Here is a 9,924-nt window from a genome sequence, read left to right on the forward strand (position 1 = left end):
TATACAGCGTAAATACTGTGATGTACTTTTAAGTCCATCTCACAAACTGTGAGACAATGAACATGAATGAAGCTGCTGAATATTACAGTCACGAGTTGTCCATGTGAGAACGGAAGGTACAGCATCTGTGGGAGCCCACACATTGTTTGGGATCTGGCACGTTGCTTCTGTTTATATTTAGTTTCCTGCTCCCTGAACAGGTTGCGTGTCGCTGTCTGGTCTTTATAATTGTGTGTGGAGTTGGACTTTCTCTGTTTTTCAGCACAAATTATTATATTTTTCCACTTCCTGCACGAGCTTCCTTCAGTTTATTCTTCAGTCGCGAAAAAAAATCGTTTTCACATCCTCTGTACATAAAATGTTCTGGTGTTTTCCTGTGCATGACATGATATCAACATGATGTGTCTATGAAATATATTTTGTTTTATGTCTATTTATGCTTTTTCGTTTTCTTCTTTTTTCTTTTCTTTCTTTCTTTCTTTCTTTCACACATGCTACCACTGGTCTGGAACATATTTGAATGACATTAAAATCATTATTTCATTGTGGGGATCCAGTCAGTGACAGGTATTTTTAGAAGTCAGAGAAAGCTGATCATTTATGCATCGAGTCAATCAGAGTATAATGATTCACAGTAAAATTAATGATGTAATTTAAATGCTGAAACACAGTTGTTCGGTCCTGCATCAGTGTCATCCTGAGAGAAAAATTTGATTTCCGCAGGGGGACATGAGAGAGATTGATTATCAAACGTAGGAAAATGAGTCTAAGGTCGGTTGTGTGAGAAGCATCACAGTTAGATCCCTTAAGATCTGTCAATAACTGTGGCCTAGATGGTTGTGACTTAAAATAATGTGTCTACATAACCTGAAGACTTTTGTTTGGAGTGAACAAAAACACACACAGCTCCTTAAGCAAATTCTCAATGAAATATAAAAATACTCCAAACAAACCTTTACATGGACGCACTTCCACCTTTTTCTTTAATCCAATAAAGTTGTAATAAATAAAGTTGGTATTTTAGGCCAAAAAAAGAAATTGTGAGTGTTTTGTGTAACTCTGCGACATGTGAAGTACTTCTTAGGTTTGGAGTTAGTGCGTGATGTACACTTTACTTAAAGCTCATTGTGTGTGATCTCATGCAGTAGCTGCAGTATATGTTATATAGGTTGCGTGCGTGAGTATGAAGAGACAGGGACAGTGAATCAGTGGAGCTTGAGCAGCTACAGCCAGACACCGCCTGAACTCAGTGTCATGCCACTGAAGGCCTGCCAACTGACCTGTGTGTGTGTGTGTGTGTGTGTGTGTGTGTGTGTGTGTGACTACATCTAATATGGTGTGAACCCTCTAATTCGTGTGTATGTGCATCAATGTTTATTCCGAAGTGCACAAGTGTGGAAGTTGGTCAGGGATCCCCTCAGTGCTTCATAATTTTTTGTGTGTATAAGTGTGTGTGTCTGTGTGTGTGTGTGTGTGTGCACGTGCTCGTAATGTATTTGTGCTGCCGGTCAAGGAGGGCGCCTGGGAGGACTGGTGTTTGATTGGCGCGTGCCGCGGAGATCTGCTCCTTCCTGTTAGTGTACGCATCACTTCCTCTCACCCTGCCCTGAGCTACTGCCTTGCCGTCTCACAATCACTCTGACACGATTCTCCCTCTCCTTCTCCTCCTCTCTCTCTCTCTCTCTCTCTCTCTCTCTTTTCCTGTCCTCTCGTGACTTACTGTCCTCAGTACGTTGTCTTTTGATTAAAACACTTCCTGTACACTTCCTTTTCACACTTTTTTCAAATGTTTTACTTCGTCCACTTTTAAGCTCTCTCTCTCATTATTTTACCCTCTTTCCCTTTTAGTTCCACTATCGTCTTGTTCCCCCGTCTTGGTCAATTTGTCTTTCTCTGCTCTCCCTCAGAAGGCCACTTTTGTTTTAACAACTCGACAGCCAGTTTATCACCCCAGACGAAACATTTCTGCACCTCTCGTTCGCTAAATCTCCCCATCGACCACTCCGGTTCCTCCCTCTCCTTCCCAAACTGCATTTACTTTCCATATTTGCTTTGTTATCAATCCTAAAGCAACCCCCCACGTCCTCCTTCCCCTCTTCCCCTTCCTCTCCTCCTCCTCCTCCTCCTCAGCTGCGCTCCCTGAAGACAGAGCAGAGGCAGCCAGGCAGAACAGCCAGCATGTTCCCATGTTCTCTTACTCCAGCGCTGTGGCTGCACTAGCCCTCTTAAACCTCTCAGTTTCCGTCTCCATCACCTCCCTTTTTCTCCTCCATACTTTCCCCAGCACACATCACATTCATTTTGGCATCCTCCCCCCTCTTTCTTACTTTTTAAATTCTTCAGTCCTCCTACTCCCCTCATTTCCCATTCATCTTCACTAGCCTTCTCCCCTGTCTCCTCCCTCCTTTCCCTCCAGGCTTTATCCGTGGTCTTTGCATCTCTCTTCCATCTTCTCCCATCCCTGCTAAACATTGCCAGAGGCCATTCTTGTCTCTCATCCCCAAGCCTTCTTCTCTTCTCTCACCCCCCCACCCTCCATTAACAGTATGGTTCCTCTGCTTCCTTTTTTACTCTTTCTCTCTGTCCTTGCCCCCCTCCTGCTCAGCATCGACTCAACTCTCCTCCACTCCTCCTCTTTCCTCCAGCACAGTTTTTATTTACTCCTTGATTCTCATCATCTCCTCCCTCCTTTCTCGTGCAGTTTCTATCAGTGTCACATATGGGTTCATGTTTATGGTAATGACTCTCTTGCCTCTTTGCTTTGCCCAAAGCCCTGTCACATCACGTACAGCAGCATTTTGAGGGGCAGCGACTCGTTCAAAAAAGAAATGAAACATGTTTGTTTAAAAAAAAGACACAGCGACAAAAAACACTGTAGTGTGCAGGGACTGGCTTCTAAATAATTATGTCATTATTATTCAGTTGGCTGCTTTGAGGTTACTGTAAACTATGATGGGCCAACACAGACAGTATTCGGAATTATATAAGCCTATGAAACCAAACTCCTTCACACACTATACCAACATCCTCACACACATGCAGATGAAAATCTCTCCTGAAAAACTTGACACATTGAAAAGTTTCCACACTTAACAGTGCATCTTTCAAAGCACAGTCACAAGGTGTTGGGAGGAAAACAACTGAAAACCAATAAAAAGCAAACAATGAGACGCAATTTAAAAGCGATTTGAAGATCGCACAGCAATATGTTATGGATGAGAAAAGAGTAATAACAGGATTAAATCTTCAGGAGTTTCTTCCCCTACATCTGCTCATATGTTCACATGTAATCGATGAATTGACTTCTCACCAATAAGATGATTTCTCAAGAAAGTAAACTCAAACCACCTGGTCCTGCTTCTATTATCATGAAGATGAGTTGATGAATGATGATGCACACGAGGTCTTTTATCAGCAGCAGGAGGGTATTGATCCTTATGAGACAAGGGCGGATTTAGGTAATGACAGTGGTGTTTCAGATAATAGTGGTGGTAATGGATATGATGATGAGGGAGAGTGGAGGCTGAGGTGGCTGGTCATAAAGGCTGCAGCAGTAATGATAATGCTTTAGGTGATGGCTTGGTGTGTGGAGATGATGATGTTCTTTGAATGTGTGTGTGTGTGTGTGTGTGTGTGTGTGTGTGTGTGTGTGTGTGTGTGTGTGTGTGTGTGTGTTTCCATTCTATGGTATGATTGGATACCAGCGGAAGTGAAGGTGATGGTGATGTTAAAGGATAAGAGGACAATACTGGTGAGTATGAATACTGTGTGTTTGTGTGTTTCAGGAAGTGACGCCGAGCAGTCAGCCATCTGTCGGCAGATTAATCCTGGCTGTGCTTAGAGATATTACCGGCTGGCTTATCACTGTGGCAACAAGCCTTCAATCCCAGTCCAGCGCAGCCACCATGTGACCTTGGCGAGGAAGGTGGGGGTTGGACACACACACACACACACACACACACACGGGTGCACATAGACACCATACACAGACCATATCACAGAAAGCTTTAGTAATTTTGTGAATTCATACTTTTAGTGTATTGTGTTAGCTTATAGACACTGTATATGGACTGTGCATTCATTGTGGGGTGGGGTTTAAGAGAGGATATGACCCACACACACACACACACACGTGCGCTTCCTCCCCTCTCATCATGGTCTAAAGGTTTTAATCCTGCTGAAAGGTTTCAGTGGCACATATGAGTTCAGAAATGTCATTACACCAACCAACTGTGTTGCATGCAGTTCTCTGCAAATACTGTTCTCAGTCTGCTATATATAGACCATGTTTTAGGCACCTTTGCTCGGTTCCCTTCACACAACTGAGCGCTTTTTTGTCGCCCAAATCGCATCACTCCCACATGTTTCAGATATCCACCCACTCAAGTTTTCTACACACACACACACACACACACACACAACATCACATTGTACAGGAAACGGCACACACACATGCTTACAGGTCATAAATCCTCAGACACAAGGCCAGTTCAGGCTTGATGTAACATTCAAGGTTTTATTCAGTCTTTACATACAGTACACCAGTCAGAAATATACAGTGACCCTTCAATGAAGGTCCGGCAGGTACGCAATAAAATCTGCAGTCCAAAGCCACAGATTTTCAGATGAAGGTTACAAAGCGTTAAGCGTGTGTGAGTGTCTTGTTCATCATTCCTGTTTTCAGTCCACGTTTTTTTACATCTGTGCAGGTGACACAGATGGCTGTAGAAGTTCCTGGGGCGAAGGTTTTTAACTAGCTTCCCTTTCATTGATCTCTGCTACAGGATGCCAAATATTGGCTAAACTTGACAATGCTCCCCCGCTCCCCTGACACGGCCACCATTCAGGTTTCATCACTCTCTCTGCGGTGACCAGCATCTCTCACAGTTCACAGCCCCATGACGTAAAGGTGATGTGGTCTAACCTCAGGAGAAGTGGACAGATATAGGAGATATAACAATTTAAACTCTATAATTTAACAATCTGGATTTACTGAATTTTACTGAGCAATTTCTATTTGTCACATCCACAACCTCACTGCCGGTAGGAGGAGGCAGTGGTGGTGAGGGAGGTGCACGGAGGCCGTTCGGTCAAATATGAGTGATGGTATAAAAACCACTCCGCCTGGATCTGCCACTCAGCATAATTAGACAAAGTAATCACAACTGATATCATGACAGATTAGTGCGAGGTTGAGAGGTCCTCTGCTGAAACCTGAAATGGTTATAATAATCTATCCCATGGGACAGCACGACCAGTATCAGACGGCGCTGGAGGGAGGAGGGAGGGAGGGAGCACTTCTTATCAGAATAAAATGAAAATTGAGGCTGAACATCTGGATAAAAGGAGCTTTACATTTTACATTTTCTCATTCGATTAAACACATAAAAAAGGTTTTCATTTGGAACAAGATGTCTAATTTTCAAATTTAAAATAAATAAAAAAAATCACCTAATTGACCGCATTTCAGTGCACGAGTGCACATTGGACTCTTTCAAAGTAAAGTAAAGTTTTTTTTTGTTTAAAAAAAAACAAAAAACTATGGCTTTTTTTTAGGTCATAATAAATCAGAAGCCCTTAAATGTGCAGTATAAGAGGGGCGCTTCCAAAATAACCACCAACCAGCCCTTAGGATTGGCTACATACGTATGCGATTACTAAGTAAATCTAAGGTCCCTCTGGCGGCAGTATAAAGAGTGATGTAGTCATTCAGTGAGTGAAACAGCTCAGTTACATTTACAGTCCTGAGGAACCTAATTGTTTGCTACGGGATTTCATTATAAAGTTTGTGGAGAGCTTGATGACAATGATATCATTACCTGATATAGGCTTTAGTGGACATTTTTTAATAACAGTCACAAGTAACAGCTTAATTCTTTTAGAGGACATCTGCTTTGCTACCTGTCCTCCGTCGTGTGCTGGAGACGAGGGAATGTGTCTGAATTCATGTGTTTGGTAAAGAGTCCGGCCTCAGTAGCACCAACTGGTAAATAATCAGGCTTGTAGACTATTTCTTTAGCAGGGTTTACAGTACAAGGTTGGATGGTGAATGAAACGTCTCTCTGAAATGATGTCATACCATTTTTATAAAAGTGTTCTTGTATGTTAACAGGATTCATTTTTTTCTCTAGAAAAGATTGGTGTAAAATATCAGCACTGTTGTCTTTCCTGAGTCTGCTGTCAGTGCACTTCACCCGATCAGACGCCTGTAAGGAGCTTCACAGAGGATTTATCATATTTACACTCTAAAAAGATGTTGGTTGTAAATTTGATGTTGTGCTGGGGACTAAACCCTGGAATGTTCTGGTGTGTGACATCTCACGGTGCGAGCCTTCGACCTGTTATATTCCTGTGTACCCTGTGTTTTACAGTAGATCATTTGACTGATTTGCTCATAGATCAAAAGACGTCTTCTACAGAAAGATTATAAAGGTATATATATATATTCATGTGCAAATTTCTTAATGTAGAGGATGGACTGTGTGTAGTGTTTTTCAAAAATCTCTGATGCCTTGTCTACACTATTGCAGATATTTTTTTTGAATGGATATTTCATCAAAAAAATCTCTGTCCACACGACCTTTGTTTTACAAAACACGAGAACACAAATGCTGAAACAAGCTTGGCGCACCAGTGGGTGGTGAAGTAATGGGAAGTAAGTTGTAATGGTAAATGTAGCTGCAAACTTGTGATTAGACCAAGCAGTGCTAACCAAGTGCACAGAAACTTGTGTATAGCCGCCATTCATGTGCAAACTATACTGTGACGTAATCTTTTCCCACATGCTCTGTTTTAGTGAAACAAAATGTTGTATGCATGTGGACGAGAGGCTCAAACGCAGAAGAAAAAGTTTGTTTTGCGAAATATCCACATTAGTGTGAACCAGGCGTGAGACTGATACTGTAATAGGTAGTTTTAACATCACTGAGTTGGTATTATCTGCCTGGCTCTGTACCGTCTGAAAAACTGGTTAATTATTATACACACTTTGCATCAAGACATAATAGCTTTGCTCCATAGTTTGGACTAAAAAAGTCTTTCTTTGAAGATTCTGTTGAAACATAGAAACATGCTTATTCTAGCCATTACACATGCAGTTAAAAAATCTTTTAAAATGAATGAAATTTTGTATATCACTTTGGCAAGGGAGCAAATAGAACATATTTTCTGCTAGTCTTATATTTGAATACTCTACCCTTGATTTTACACATTGAAAAAAAAACAACTTTTTGTTCCTTTACAAAAAAACATCTTTCTTTTTTTTTTGATATGTCACTGCACAAAAAGAGCAACAGACAACAAAATGAATTCACAAGTCAAAAAAGATAAGCAAATGAAAAAAAAGACAAGTTGCATAATTCATTTCACATTGACAAATACAAAAGCAGACAGTAGTGGAGAGTAGTGGAGTGTTGGGATATCCGGTGCCTGATTTTACTTTGGGGAGTTCAGCCTGTGGAGCTGTAGAAGTTGTGACTCACTAATCAACGCTGGATAAATGTAAACCAAAGAAAACCGTGACACATGTACGGCCTCACACAGTTTGTGTTTCTGACCTGAATGAAACCACACATAGGAACAGTGAACATCAGTGAACCTAAACTCCTCCTGTTACATTCAAGTAGTTTTTCTGAGAATTAACATGTGTGTGTGTGTTTGTGTGTTTGTGTGTGTGTGTGTGCGTGTGTGTGTGCGTGTGTGTGTACCATATACTGAAAACAGTGCTCACAGTGCACAGTGCCTGTGCTCTGTGGAGATTAGATCGGTGCTGTTCTGTGCAGTGACTCCAGAAGGAGCTGCGTATATTAAAGGACATCAGCTTGGCCTCTAAGCTCAAGGTTAGCGTTTTAAGCCTTCGCTCGGAGCACAAGCTCCCAGCAACTGAGGGAAGACAAGACTCTGCCTCTATTATTAGGCATTCTGGCGTGTCCTTCCAAGCGCGTACTGTAGACTGCACCGATCGCATTGAGCCCCATAGAAATCCTCAGAGGAATCTAAATCTGGGGATAATCACCTGTAAGAATCACAGAGATTATGTCAGTGGGAGTGAATGGAGAAACAGAGAGTTGGGAGGAGGGGGGGGGTCCATGTTCTGGTACATCAACTGGTGCTTAAACACCTTCTGAGGATCTGGCTAACATGTGCTGTCAGTATTACTTACTGTCATGTCACTGTGTCTTCAGTACAGCCACAATGAAACCTGACTACACATTTTTCTTCTTAAAAAAATACAAAATCCAGAAACAAAGAATATAAAGATTTTACATCCAGAAAACAAAAAGGAAGTGCTATTTAAATATATAGTTTAAATTAGCTGCTTATCAATTGTATTGATTAATTTGTTGTAAAGGGAATTATATCTAGTCAATAAGTAACTAATGCAATACCTGCATTGTGGGAAATGTAGGAAGTATAAAAACGTAAGGCAAGTTGAGAAGAAGGAAAAAGACGTTCAACTACAAATCTTTTTAAAAGGATGTTTTCTTTACATTAAGTAGCATACGATGAACTTCTGAAGCTGCAGATGAACAAGTTTGTCATGAAGATAATGTGATGAGTGAAAGCGTCATGCAGATTGAGCGAGAGCAGCATTAGTGCATGTGTGAGAATCAGACATGTGGCAATGCTAAGCTGCTGCAGTGTTAGGCTACATAAGGTTCGCGGTGGTGAATGAGATTCTTAGCTGGCACAGCTAAATGCTCTGACCCACAGCAGTATGTTTAGACCAGGTATAAGAAACATTAGTGGGAGTTTCCTCTGTTAGCCGATGACTGATATGTACATACACCCCATCATATCTGTTTTGTGCTTGCTTCCTCTTGTCTTGACAATAGAATGCTGGTCTATTGTGTGTGTGTGTGTGTGTGTGTGTGTGTGTGTGTGTGTGTGTGTGTGTGTGTGTGTGTGTGTGTCCATATCAGTTAAATAATTGAATTTCTTTGAAGGGTACCACACACAGTCCACTCAACGGTCCCTGTATGTGGTTTCACTGCAGCCTCACATTTTGGTAGTTTTCAGTGAGTCCATGAACGTGGCCTTTATCCCAAAGTGAGTTCCTTCAGTCCACCACTCTGCCACTCGTCTGCATTATTCAAGGTGCAGCACTCTCGATCATCATTATCTTTTTCTACTTCTTTCATGTCATTCTTTTACTTTTCTCTTACAAGGCATGCATTCTGAAATCCAGTCAGGAAAGAAATGCAAAATGAAAACCACTGACAAGAAAAATAAACCCACAACTGTCCCGAGAGAGTAAACTACTCATTGGTTACACAGCTTCATCGAGAAACATTGCTCCGTGTAAACATGCCTTTTTCAAAACGGCTCACAGGCATTAATTGCCCGAAGCCGTGCAGCTGATTTTGAAGAAAAGCAAAGATGTCTGAAGGAAACACTCGGCTGCTTTGCTCTGCATTCTGAATGCAGTGGATTCACAACTGCACTTGTGGCTTCCAAGATTGTTGCAAAGAAAAGAAAAATCAGCTGCACAGCCTCAAAATGCTTCAAAACAAAGCTCACAACTTGTCCCTTCCCACCCCTCACATGTCATTAATCAGTTCCATCGGTGAAAAACGCTTTAAACGAAACTAAAAATGGAAAAAAAGACAAATAGTTTTTTACATGTGAAAAAACAGCAACATGACGTCCCAACCAGCCCACCTGCAAAGATAAATAAATCTATTTGGATATACTCTATTTGGATAAATGGAGAAATAATATTACCATGTTATACTCTATGCAACTTAAGGATGGCACCGTCGCTTTCTCAAAAAAAAAATCATGATTCATGGTGTTAAACTTTATAAAATTTGTTTGAAGTTGTAATCAGTCTGCCTCCTCCACGAGCTCCCTTCTTCTTTCTGTCCCCCTCTCCGTTATCTCTCAACACACTGGAATGCTGGAACGAGGGACGTTTGGTTTGTG

Source organism: Paralichthys olivaceus, chromosome 11, assembly GCF_024713975.1.
Source record: "Paralichthys olivaceus isolate ysfri-2021 chromosome 11, ASM2471397v2, whole genome shotgun sequence".
Lineage (NCBI taxonomy): Eukaryota > Metazoa > Chordata > Actinopteri > Pleuronectiformes > Paralichthyidae > Paralichthys > Paralichthys olivaceus.